The sequence below is a fragment of the Phyllobates terribilis genome, unplaced genomic scaffold (genome assembly GCF_046119375.1).
Source record: "Phyllobates terribilis strain yellow unplaced genomic scaffold, ASM4611937v1 Scaffold_5__5_contigs__length_657084704, whole genome shotgun sequence".
Lineage (NCBI taxonomy): Eukaryota > Metazoa > Chordata > Amphibia > Anura > Dendrobatidae > Phyllobates > Phyllobates terribilis.
This window is the reverse complement of record NW_027362765.1, coordinates 597,445,201-597,457,982: the sequence shown is the minus strand read 5'-3', so window position 1 is coordinate 597,457,982 and position 12,782 is coordinate 597,445,201. Positions and strand designations below refer to the sequence as shown.

The following is a 12,782-nucleotide window of genomic DNA, read 5'->3' as shown; positions in this document are numbered from 1 at the left end:
CTGGAAAACATGATCAGGGCCGGTTTTCCGGTCCCCGATCACGTGATCGCCTTTATTTTGTGAATTACGAAGATCACGAAAAAAAGCATGTCCACAGTTACAATGATTTCTCTCTCCTCTGACATGATACACATGTCAGAGGAGAGAGAAATAAAGCTTACTGAGCCTCTCCCGGTACCTCCTCCGTTCCCGGATCTCCTGATCCGTCCCCCGACCCTCCGTCATCTTCCTGTAAAAAGAAAAATGGCGGTACCCGGCAACATTAGGGAATTTTCCCCATTGGTTTCTTTTGATCGCTGTGATAGGCCCCATCAGTGATCAAAAGAAAAAAAAATAAATCAAATCCCCTTTGTCACCCCCTTAGTTAGATAAAAATGTATAAAATAAAAATATTTTTCTCCAATCCCCTCCACGACAGCACACCCGGGAGGTAGCCTCCCCATCCTAATTAGGGACAGGAAAACAAGAGGTTAAATAGCCCCTCCCCGCTACAATCCCCAGTGTTTTCCTGTCCCTATGGAATAAAGAAGTTACCTGGGGTGCCTGCGGCCTGCAAGCAGGGCCCTATTAAATTTACCTGCTGGGCTGCAGGGAGCGATCGCCTCCGGCCTTCCTTCCTTGGCAGATCCCGTGTCTCCTTGAGAGCGGGACCCCCTCACTCGCCTGCGTGTAAAGCCGAGTAGGGTCTTGGGGGCTGGGGGCCTCCTGTAGCTCCCCGGCCGGAGTCTCCTCTGTCCTCCATGGCGGCGTTCCGGCGCGCATGCAGGATGTGCCGGAAGTCAGGCTTTCGGCCTGCGGGACGTCACTTCCGGTGCGTTCCACCGTGGAACGCATGGGGCCGCGGCGGGAAATTCAAATAGAGAAGCTGCGGTTTGCCCCAAAAATGAGGATCCTTCACCGGATAGGTGAAAATTTGGCGCTGGATCTCAGTCTCCCCTACAAAAGACCCAGATGAGAAGACTCCATTAAGGTAGGACAGAATATTCTGCTACTATGGAGGGTGCTGTTCCAAAGCCTGCGTCTGCAGAGCCCAGCGCTAACCCGGCCCCAGTAAGTACTAGGTCCTGGGTTGTTCCCCACTCTCTTTTGAGCAGGATCCTAAATATATTTTAAATCTCCCTCTTTTTATTTTTAATTTAGGGAGACAAGGATCCTGCACGGAGAGTGGGAGAAAGCACTACAGTTCGCAAATATGCCATCTGTAGAAAAAAGCTTGCTTCAGGGCATAAGAAACACCTATGCCGGAAATGCACTGACAACATTGTGAAGGAAGAACAGCCTTCCCTTATGGAAGAAGTCAGGGGAATGGTTCGGTAGGAAATACAATCTTCCCTAGCCTCCTTCTCACAGACCTTTTCACAAGCCAGAGCTGAAGGTCCATCTCCCCCCAAAAGGAGAAAATATACGGTTAGGGAGACCTCTGATTCAGAATTAGGGTCTATGGAGGAACCGGAAGATGGGGTCCTAAGTGTTGATCAGGAGGAAGGTAGGAAATATTACTTTTCGTCCGAGAATATGGAGGAATTGTTGTCGCATGTGAGAGACACGATGCAGGTGGAAGAGGAGAAGGAAACCCGTACAGTTCAGGATGAAATGTTTGGGGGTCTGAAATCCAAAAAGAAGTTAGTGTTCCCTGTGCATGACAACATTCAGAGTCTTATTTTGGATGAATGGGAGTCACCTGAGAAAAGGCTTAGTATGGCAGGAGAAATGAAGGATAGATTCCCTCTAGATGAAAAGGCGGCTAAGCTTTGGATGGAAGTCCCGAAGGTTGATGTACAGGTGGCAAGGGTTGCGAAGAAAACAACCCTTCCCTTTGAAGACTCGTCACAGCTCAAAGATCCTATGGATAGGAAGATGGACATTCTGCTAAGGAAGGCATGGGAAACATCGGCGGCTTCACTGAAGACTAATGTTGCTTCAACTTGTGTAGCTCGTTCCATGTTCCTCTGGCTCCAGCAACTAGAGGAACATCTCTGGAAAGGTACTCCTAGAGAAGACCTCCTAGCATCTCTTCCTTTGCTGCAGAAGGCCACTGGATTCCTAGCTGATGCCTGAGCGGAGTCGGTCAAGATTGCGGCAAGATCGGCAGCATTATCGAATTCTACGAGAAGAGCCCTGTGGTTGAAGATGTGGAGTGGGGACAACGCATCAAAATATAAGCTTTGTTCCATTCCATTTAAAGGAGAGTATATGTTTGGGGCGGTCCTAGACGAGTTGTTGGAGAAAGCATCCAACAAGAAGAAGTCTCTGCCAGAGCCAAAGAACCCAAGAAGTTTCAGAAAGAGACCATTTCTCCCCCCTCAACAACAATAGCAGCAAACATTTCAGTACAGAGGCCAGGGTAAAACTGGTCGCTGGAGTTACCCAAAAGGGGGAAGAGGAAGGAATATCTTTCAAGGTTCTAGGCTGGACAGACAATGACACCAAGAAGGTAGGAGGCAGAATTACAAACTTCCTTCCTCAATGGCAGCTGATATCTTCAGACAGGAAGATACTGGACATGGTGATGATAGGAGCAGAAATAGACTTTACCATCTACCCTCCAAGAGTGATAGAGGTAACATCTTTACCATTAACAAGATTACACAGGCTCCTAATGTTAGGTCTTCAGAAGCTTCAAAACTCTGGAGTCATTTTACCAGTGCCTCGCCTGGAACGAACAAGGAGAGGGACACTATTCTCGGGTGTTTCTGCTAAGGAAGGTCTCAGGTTCTTACATGATAATCCTCAATCTGAAACATTTCAACCAATATGTGAAATACAGAAGGTTCAAGATGGAGTCGATAAAGTCCACGGTTCCGTTGATTGGGAAAGGATTTGTCATGGCAACAGTAGACCTGCAAGAGGCTTACTACCACGTGCCAATTCATCCGGATTACAGAAAATTTCTCAGATTTGCTGTAACTCAGAACCGAAGGGTACTTCACTTTCAATTCAATGTACTCCCCTTCGGCATTTCGTCAGCACCCCGCCTATTTACAAAGATCATGGCAGAGGAAGTAGCTTATCTAAGGAAACGGAATATCTGCTTCGTCCCATATTTAGACAATTTTTTTGTGATGGCTTCCTTGGTTTCAAGTTTGGAAAGAGACCTTCAGATGACCCTCCAGATCCTGGAATCTTTGGGATGGTTGATAAACTACAAAAAGTCAGATCTGATTCCCTCCACCAGGAAGACCTTCTTGGGAATTCTCCTGGATTCTCAGCAACAAGCCTCTTTTTTGCCAAAAGAAAAGCAGATTCAGTTGAGGTTGAAAGTCTATGCACTAAAGAACCGCAGCGGAGTGTCATTAAGATTCGCCATGTCCGTCCTCTGGTCCATGACCTCATTTATTCAGGCGGTACCTTTCCTGTTGGGACAGATCTCCAAGTTCCCTCTCCAACAGAATTCATCTGCCAGAGAAGGTGAAAGCATTTTTAAATTGGTGGCTCTATCCAGGAAATCTGGAGAAAGGTTCAGCTTGGATTCAACTTCCCTTGTTATCCGTCAAAACAGACGCAAGCGAAAGGGGATGGGGAGCAGTAGTCTCCCACGTGGCCTACCAAGGGGTCTGGTCGCAAGAAATAGCAGAGCAGTCCTCGAACTTAAGAGAACTGAAAGCGGTGGAAGAAACCCTATGTTCAGCCAATTCTCTGCTTCAGGGGTCGCATGTCAGAGTCTACTCGGACAATATGACAACTGTAGCCCACTTGAGACATCAGGGAAGTACAAGAAACAGGAGGTTACCGATGATCTCAGAAAGAATCTTCCACTGGGCGGAGCAGCATCTACTGTCCTTATCGGCTCTGCACCTGAGGGGCTCCGACAACTATCATGCAGATCTTCTGAACAGAAAAGACATTCATCCAGGGGAGTGGAGTCTGAACTCGAAGATATTTCAGATAATTGTTCAAAAGTGGGGATACCCAGATGTGGACCTGTTTGCGATCCAGAAGAACGCAAAAGTAAGAGCCTTTTTTTCTTTGGACCCCGAGGATTCAGCAACAGGGATAGATGCATTCGCTCACCCTTGGAAAGTCGGGCTCGCTTATGCTTTTCCCCCCGATTCCGTTAATACCAAGGACTTTACAAAAAATCAGGTTGGAAGGGGTCAAGACTGTCCTAATAGCTCCAATGTGGCCAAAAAGAGCATGGTTTGAAACATTAAGCAGTCTAAGAATGGAGGAACCATTGATGCTTCCTCGAATCCACAATCTACTGCATCAGGGCTCGATTTTCCATCCGGCCCCTCAGAATTTGTCTCTAGCAGCTTGGCTTCTGAGACCGCTCTCTTAAAAGCCAGAGGCTTCTCAGTACAGGTGATCCATACACTGCAGAAAAGCAGAAAACCAGTCACGAATTCCATCTATGGAAAAATGCTTTCAAGCTGTGGTATGAGCCTCGTCCATTAGATCCTTTTCGGCCTGACGTGGCCAGAATATTGGTTTTCCTACAGGACGGTCTGTCTAAAGGATTAAGACCAAGCACACTGAAGGTCCTAGTCTCGGCTTTAAGTTCCTATTTTGATGCTGATTTGGCCCAAAACAGATGGATTAAGAGGTTCATGATAGCTGCTTCTCGGATTAATCCAACAGGAGCTAAAATAGTTCCACCTTGGGATCTCAACGTACTTCTTAGAGGCCTAACTATGCATCCTTTCGAGCCAATAGCGGAGGCACACATAGACAAATTGTCTTGGAAAGCGGCATTGCTTATAGCTCTGACTACAGCCAGAAGAGTGAGTGAAATCCAAGCCGTGCCTTATTGTCGTATTTTGGAGGACAGGATCATCCTCCAGTTGGATCCTTCTTTTCTACCCAAAGTTTCGTCTAATTTTCATATGTCTCAGCCCATAATTCTTCCGTTATTCTGTCAAAATCCATCAAATAGCAAGGAAGAAGTATTCCACACGTTGGATGTAAGAAGGACTATAATCCGCTATTTGAGGGATACTGAAACCTGGAGGAAGGATGAGAACCTATTTGTCCAATATGGAGGCCCAAATAAAGGAAAGAGAATTGCAAAAAATACGCTAGCAAATTGGATTAAGAAAGCAATTTGTGAAGCATACATAGTTCAAGATTTGCCTCCTCCGGAATCCTTGAAAGCTCATTCTACTAGAGCTATGTCGGTCTCCTGGGCTTAAAAAGCTAGTGCATCCATCGAGCAGATTTGCAGGGCAGCTACATGGTCGTCTGTCCATACCTTTGCTAAACATTATAGACTAGATGTAATATCTAATAGAGACTTAGCATTTGGAAGGAAAGTCCTTCAGGCTGTTGTCCCTCCCTAAAATTCATTCTTTGGTATTACTCCAGGTGTGCTGTCGTGGAGGGGATTGGAGAAAATAGAATTAAATTACATAGAATACTGATTAGGATAATGGACAAAATTCACACTAGTGGTCACCACTGATACAAATATCTAATATAAATTGGAAAGGGTATTGAGAAAGAAAAAGGTGTGTGAATAAAATTTAACTTTTATTAATATAATTAAAAAACTCTTGTTTTATAAAAATTATTTATAAATGAATATTCATACATCAAAAGATGTATATAGGGCTACTGTTGTATAATTTTAAGCAGTTCAAGCCCACAAGTTTCTTATTTTAAATGTGAGGACACAAAAATAAATTGTCCACAGCCGATGTCCCTATAATTATTGGCTGGGTATTATAAGTTGATATATGAAGTAGCCCAACTCTCTCTGTCAAATAATTTAATTATTATAAGTTCCATATATAAGATACCGTAAGAATGTGAGGGATAATAATTTATTCTCCACTAGTGAGCCTCTTATGGCTTCTTATATTTTCTGCACTGTTAATAGATTATTAACAGTATTAATTGGGAGATAAAATATTATGCTTGTGTGATCTCACTGCTATAGATGACATAAAAGAAACAGCTTTTTTTGCAGTTGGGTTTGAGGTTAGGATTAGAGTTGGAGTTGGGGTTAGGATTTTTTCAAAAGTGAAGAAAAAAAAAAGATGACGATATGACTAGTGTTGCTTGCAAGTGCTCGCTACTTGAGTTTGCATTGGGTGTTCTGGTATGCTCCGAGAATTGCGGGTGCTCGAGTGACATGCTCAAGTCCCCGCCCCACATGTTTTGCGGCTGTTAGGCTATGTGCACACGATCAGGAATTGCTTGCAGAAATTTCTGCACCTCTTGGCAGCAAAAACGCTGCTGAAAATCTGCAGCGTTTTTGATTTTTTTTTTTGTGTGTTTTTGCCCGCAGATTTGCCATTCATTTTTTCCAATGCATTGTATTGGAAAAACACAGGCTAAAACGCACAAAGAATGGACATGCTGCTTCTTTTTCTGCACATGAAATTTAGTCAGGAAAAATCTTGATCATGTGCACAGAACTTGCAAAATGTCATAGGAAATCATGGAATAAGGTTTGCAATGCTTTTTTTGGCCCATTTCCGTGCAGAAAAAACGCACCAAAAACGCACTGTGTGCACAGAAAAAACACGCGGAACTGCCTGCTATACACGAGCAATCCGCGAATGTTTTTTTTTTTTTTGGGTGTCTAACAGCCGTTAAACATGCTTGGCAGGGACTCGAGCATGTTACCTGTGATACTCAGTGCATACCCGAGTACCCGATGCAAACTCAAGTAGCGAGCACATGCTCAACACTAATGGCAACTTATTTAATATGGCGACATAATGTTATCAAATTCTGTCATACCTTTGTTCAAATGCTCACTATACCCCTTGGTAAAATTCCTTGAGGGGTCTAGTTTCCAATATGAGGTCACTTGTGGGGGATTTCCAATGTTTATGCGCATCAGGGGCTCTCCAAACGCAACATGGCGTCTGCTCTAGATTCCAGCCAATTTTGCATTGAAAAAGTCAAACGTGCTCCTTCCCTTCTGAGCCCTGCCGTGCACCCAAACAGTAGTTTTCCCTCACATATGGGGTATCTGCATACTCAGGAGAAATTGCACAACAAATTTTATGGTCCACTTTCTCTTGTTACCCTTGTAAAAATTGGTGCATGAAGTAAAATTTTTTGTGAAAAAAGTTATTAAATGTTATTTTTTTCCTTCCTCGTTGCTTCAGTTCCTGTGAAGCACGTGAAGGGTTAATAAACTTCTTGAATGTGCTTTTGAGCACCTTGAGGGGTGCCGTTTTTAGAATGGTGTCACTTCAAATGTAATGTCCTCCCTAAAAAAAAAAATGGTTTTATAAATTTTGTTGCAAAAATTAGAAATTGCTGGTCAAATTTTAACCCTTATAACTTGCTAACAAAAAAAAAATTTCTGCAGAAATTGTGCTGATGTAAAGTAGACATGTGGGAAATGTTATTTATGAACTATTTTGTGTGACATACAGGTGCATCTCACTAAATTAGAATATCATCAAAAAGTTAGGCTGTGTGCCCACGATGCAGAAATGCTCCGGATTTTTCCTGAGAGTTTCTGCATCTCCCTGGCAGAAAAAACACATGCGGATTGTACATGCGTTTTCCTGCCAGGGGCATGCGGATGTGAAGCGTTCTTCACATGCATTTCTGCATGCGGGTTGTCAAGCGCTTTCCAAGCGATTTTAGCATCACTTGGAAAGTGCTTGACAACTTGGTCACACTATATAAATCCATGCAAACGGTATGGATTTATATATTGTGACCAAAAGAATGGTAAAAAATTAAATATTATGCTTACCTTCTGATGGCCCCCGGTGTCCTTATCCGATCCGTCCGGTGTCTAGCGGTGGTCTAAAAGGACCTTCCATGACGTCATTTAGTCATGTGACGGGTCACTCGACCGCCGACGTCAGCGGTCTCATGACCCGTCACATGACTAAATGACGTCATGGCCGGTCCTTTTTAGACCATCACAAGCTGCCGGCAAGCCAAGACGCATCGCCATGGAGACCGGGGGCCATCGGAAGGTGAGTATAATGTATATTTTTTATTTTATTCTTTTTTTTTTTTCTTTACAGGTACTATGGTACCTCCTCTTCTCCAAACTCGGGTACCATCCGCGCATAGAACCGCATGATATCCGCATGTGCACATGCAGTGATGCGGATATTAAGCGATTTAATGCAAGTCAATGGCGGCGAAAACGCTGCGATTCCGCAAAATAATTGGTAGTGCTGTGTTTTTTTCCGCAATGATAATCCGCAGCGGAAATTTCCGCAGCATGTGCACAGCACATGCGGATTATCATTGGGGAACATGGCAGGCCTTCTACCATGCGTTTTTTAAGTGATTCTGCAGCGGAAACGCTTAAAAAACGCATAGTGGGCAAACAGCCTTATACCCAAAAAGGGTATATTTGAATCTTCCCAGGTGTATGGGAACTCACTTTTCATAGAATTATTTAGATTTATATCCAGGTAAAAACTCAAGATTTTATATTTGGTCTCGTTTATTTTATAAAATGATATTCAGGCAAAAATTTTTACTAACGCGGATATCTCTCGAAGGCTATGTGCCCACGATGCGTTTTTCAAGCATTTACGCTGCGGAATTTCCGCAGCGTAAATGCTTGGTAAACCTTCCCCCATGGTCTCCAATGCAATTCCGCACTTTCAATGCCCATGCTGCGTATTTTTCCACAGCGTTTATGCTGCGCTCAAAAATCCGCAGCATGTCCATTAATTTTGCGGAAGCGCTGCTTTTTCGCCGCCATTGACTTGCATTAGAACGCGCCAATTCCGCAAGACTGCATCTGTACTTGCGTAATTGGCGCGTTCTAATGTGCGGATGGTACCCGGGTGTGGAGGACAGGAGACTCTCCTCCACACCCAGGTACCATAAAAAAAAAAGAATAAAATTAAAAAATAAAGATTATATTCACCTTCCGACGGCCCCCGGACTCCTTCCCTGTGCTGGCTGCCGATAGATCGCGCAGGACTGAAGGACCTGCGCTGACGTCAGTCATGTGACGGCAGGTCATTTAAGTACAGCGTACTGCAATCTGCCGGCTGCCAGCACAGGAGCGCAGCAAGCCTGCAGGGGCCATCGGAGGGTAAGTATTGGTTTATTTTTAACCACTCTCTCGGGTCACACTATATAAATCCATGCCGGTTGCATAGATTTATATAGTGTGACCTAGTTGTCACAAGCACTTTCCAAGTGATGCTATCGCTTGGAAAGCGCTTGACAACCCGCATGCGGAAATGCTTGTGAAGAACGCTTCACATCAGCATGTCCCTGGCAGGAAAACGCATGTACAATCCACATGTACAATCCGCATGCATTTTTTTCTGCCAGGGAGATGCAGAAACGCTCAGGAAAAAATTCTGAGCATTTCTGCATCGTGGGCACATAGTCTCAAAGAGTTTATTGGATCTGTTACCATTATAAGAACATCATCTGCAAAAAGACCCACTTTGTGTTGTCTCAATCCTGAAGGAATGCCTTTTAATATTTTGATTTGATCTTATTAATTCTACAAATGGCAGAATATCAGCACATAATAAGACATCAAATAACAAATCAGAAGGACTCACCACTCCACTTGGAGTGGTGAGAGGGGACAGTGGTGAGTCCATCTGATTTTGTTATTTGATGTCTTATTATGTGCTGATATTCTGCCTTGTAATTAGGGATGAGGTTTATTGTTCTACTTGATTTATTATAACCCATTAGATTTTGGTCTCCAGAGGGTATAACCCTACATGTGGTATTGCACTTGCATTTTCAATGAGTCATTCTTATTTTGTATGAATCATAACCATTTTGATTGCATTTGCACTTTGAATATATAGATTTCAATAAAATTCCTGAGGGTATTCGTTCTTATTAATATACTGATCTCTGGAGACTGTCTATATACGTCTATATACATCTAATCTGTACATGGATGATTAAATTGTAATATTTAATTACCCTCCCCTTCTTTGGCCTATATACCATTCTTATACGGTGGGCATACCCCTCCCCCCTCCTGAGCTACTTTTTTATTTTTTGTTTGTATTGTCTTTTGTATTTTAACTTGTCCTTGTGTTGTGTTTTTTTAATATATATGAATTAATTAATAAAATATATTTATTGTGTGATATTGCCTGTAAGGGAATACCTTAGTGCTCGTTATCTACAGTTAATAAACTACTCCTTGTGCATTGAGCAGGGCATAGGGGCATGGAGCACAGTGTTAGTTCCTAGGCAGGCTGAAGTGTTAGCAAAGGCTGTGGGTGGGTCTGCAGCGTATCTGGCAGCTGCTGGAGCTATTTTCATAGCAAACACTCCCTAAGTGAGTTAAGTGCACAGGGCTCCAGGCCTTGTAGATAGCTGTGGGAGGAGTACGCCCTTCTCCTGTAATGTCGGTAGTGAACAACAAATCCAGGAAGCTTGTATGGATCTACAGCTGTGCTCTGTCCGCTCTCTTCACTAGGTAAATGCTGCCTGCTAGCTTTTTACCATCCATATAGCATTGCTAGGTTTCTGCGAAGTCACAGCTGCAAGTGTGCTAACCGTAGATATACTGGTGATTAGGAAACAAACAGATCTGCAGCTGTCGTAATCTACTTCCCATAAACTTAAGTAAAGTCGGCCATACACATTAGAGGGCTGTCTGCTGAACAATACTCATTTGGCTGACAGCCATCTCGTTCGACTCTCCCATATACAGGAGTGCCCACTCGGCTGAGCGCTTCTGTGTTCTCTGTGAGAACGCCGCCAACACATTGGGTGGCGGCTTATCTCTGGGAGAACAATGTGATCAGCAGTCCGAAATCGGACATACACTATCGACATCTCTCCCAACCAGCAGTTGGCTGGCACCCACATACTCATTAGACCGTCAGCCGAACCTGTCAATATCGGCACATTCACCCAGCATTACCTTGTGTATGGGAGCCTAACTGTGCCCTTGTGTAATATCTGCACAGACTAAGATCCCAGGTACATTCAGCTGCATCACATCTAATGTAGTGTACTTAATTATATGCACCAAATGTCCAGCTGGGGGTCTTTATGTAGGGGAGACAGGGCAAAAACTTAGAACAAGGATGAATCATCATCGCCACACAATAAAAGAAAAAAAATAGATCTGCCTGTAGCCAAGCATTTTTGTTCCCCTGATCACAGCATAAAAGATATGAAATTACTGGTATTAAAAGGTAACTTCAAATCTCAGAGAGAAAGGAGAATCTCAGAATATAAACTGATGATGACCTTTAACACTTTCAGAGCAGGAATATTCATGTTGCATGGATTTATGTCATTCTACATCAACTAAGGAATGTGTTCCTCAGACTCTCAGACCTGTGAGGTCATCACAACACTGGACACAGGACAATAAAATCTTCACACTCCTATTAACTGCTAAAATATTTATAGCCAGAACTGTTTATTTCTTCCATAATAACTCTGCTTTTCATGACCTGTCTTACCTATTGCACTTTTTTTTTTTTCTCTCTTGTGTCTTATTGTGTATAAATATGTGACTCTTCAGATTTTGTGTTATACTAGCCTGATGAAGAGACCTGAGTAGTCTCGAAAGCTTGCAATTTGTTACCATCTTTTCAGTTGGCCATTAAAAGGTATCAACCACTGAGGACTCTCAAATCTAAATATTTTTCTGCACAGACTTATCAATTGCAGCTTGACCAGTGAAAAAGTAGACTATTCAGACATTGTATTATATGATACAGTGGGCCTCATATACCCAAGAAAAGAACAATGATTTTATTTCCTATTTCAGCCAACAGCAGTTTAGTTTCTCTGAGTTGGCATTGACATATGCTCAGAAGTTCTCCATGCCCAGCCTGATGGTTGCAGGTTTGCATATTTAAGTAGGTGGAAAGCTTTTCCTTCCTTATACAATTTAGGAAATTATATAATTCGACCAGAAACAATGAATTCATTTGTGGCGGGAACCGGAAGATATGTGTGACCAGATGTGACACGGAGCACATGTGGAACGCAATATGCGTTCCAACGTCTTACGAACTGGAAGTGGTTACCGGTGACGCATTCCGGCGGGATTATTGAAATAACCAGTGGCGGCATCATTAGATTGCCACCCCTACCCTTTGGCCAGCACGATGGGTGATTGTGCCAACACATGAATATCGTTCCCTAAGGAACCCTTACACTCCATAAAAAGGGGGAAAAGCGTTGGGTCTACCACTCTGCATCCAGATGGACCAGGACCATGACCACTTGTAAGGGGAATAATCGATCCCCACATAACCTCATGGGCCTTATGTGAAGCAGGAAATGAAGTAAAGTAATTTCATTGTTTTAGACACATTAAATCAATAGGAAGGGTCCTATAATGCTAGTCTCATTTTTGAATTGTCTTTATTTAAGGGTCATTATTGCCTTGAGGGTGAGCTACCGGTGAGCAGGGGCGCCATTCCTTCATTAGGGTGGCAACTTCTGCGATCAGGCAGGGATAAGATTACCAACATGGCTATAATAGGGACATATATATATATATATATATATATATATATATATATATATATATATATATATATATATATATATATATATATATATATGTATATATATGTGTATATATGTATATATATGTATATATATGTGTATATATGTATATGTATATATATGTATATATATGTATATATATATGTATGTGTGTGTATATATATATATATATATATATGTGTCCTTCCCATATTTTCTGCCTGCCAGATTGATTAACATTGGTGTAGTCTCCTCTCTACAAATTATAGTTGAGACTTCACCATTTTCATGCACTTATGTTATGCACTTTATTCGGATCTGTATGATCCCACGAGGGTTGTCTAGTCATAATTTTTTTTTTACTTATTTCTATATTGAGTATTTTTAATGTATACTAATAA

The 12,782-nt window shown here is 42.6% G+C and overlaps 1 protein-coding gene across 2 annotated transcripts in view; it reads left to right on the top strand.

Moving 5' to 3' along the window:
* The window catches only part of ANXA11 (annexin A11), a 73,419-nt gene that overhangs the window by 20,779 nt on the left and 39,858 nt on the right, over positions 1 to 12,782 (top strand). The window contains exon 1 of one of the 2 annotated variants that reach the window (XM_073686013.1): positions 10,195 to 10,342. The exons of the other annotated variant lie outside the window; for it this stretch is intronic. The gene's annotated coding sequence lies outside the window, so the exon portion shown is untranslated. Of the gene's footprint in view, positions 1 to 10,194; positions 10,343 to 12,782 lie in introns of those variants that run through there. 2 annotated transcript variants of the gene reach the window in all.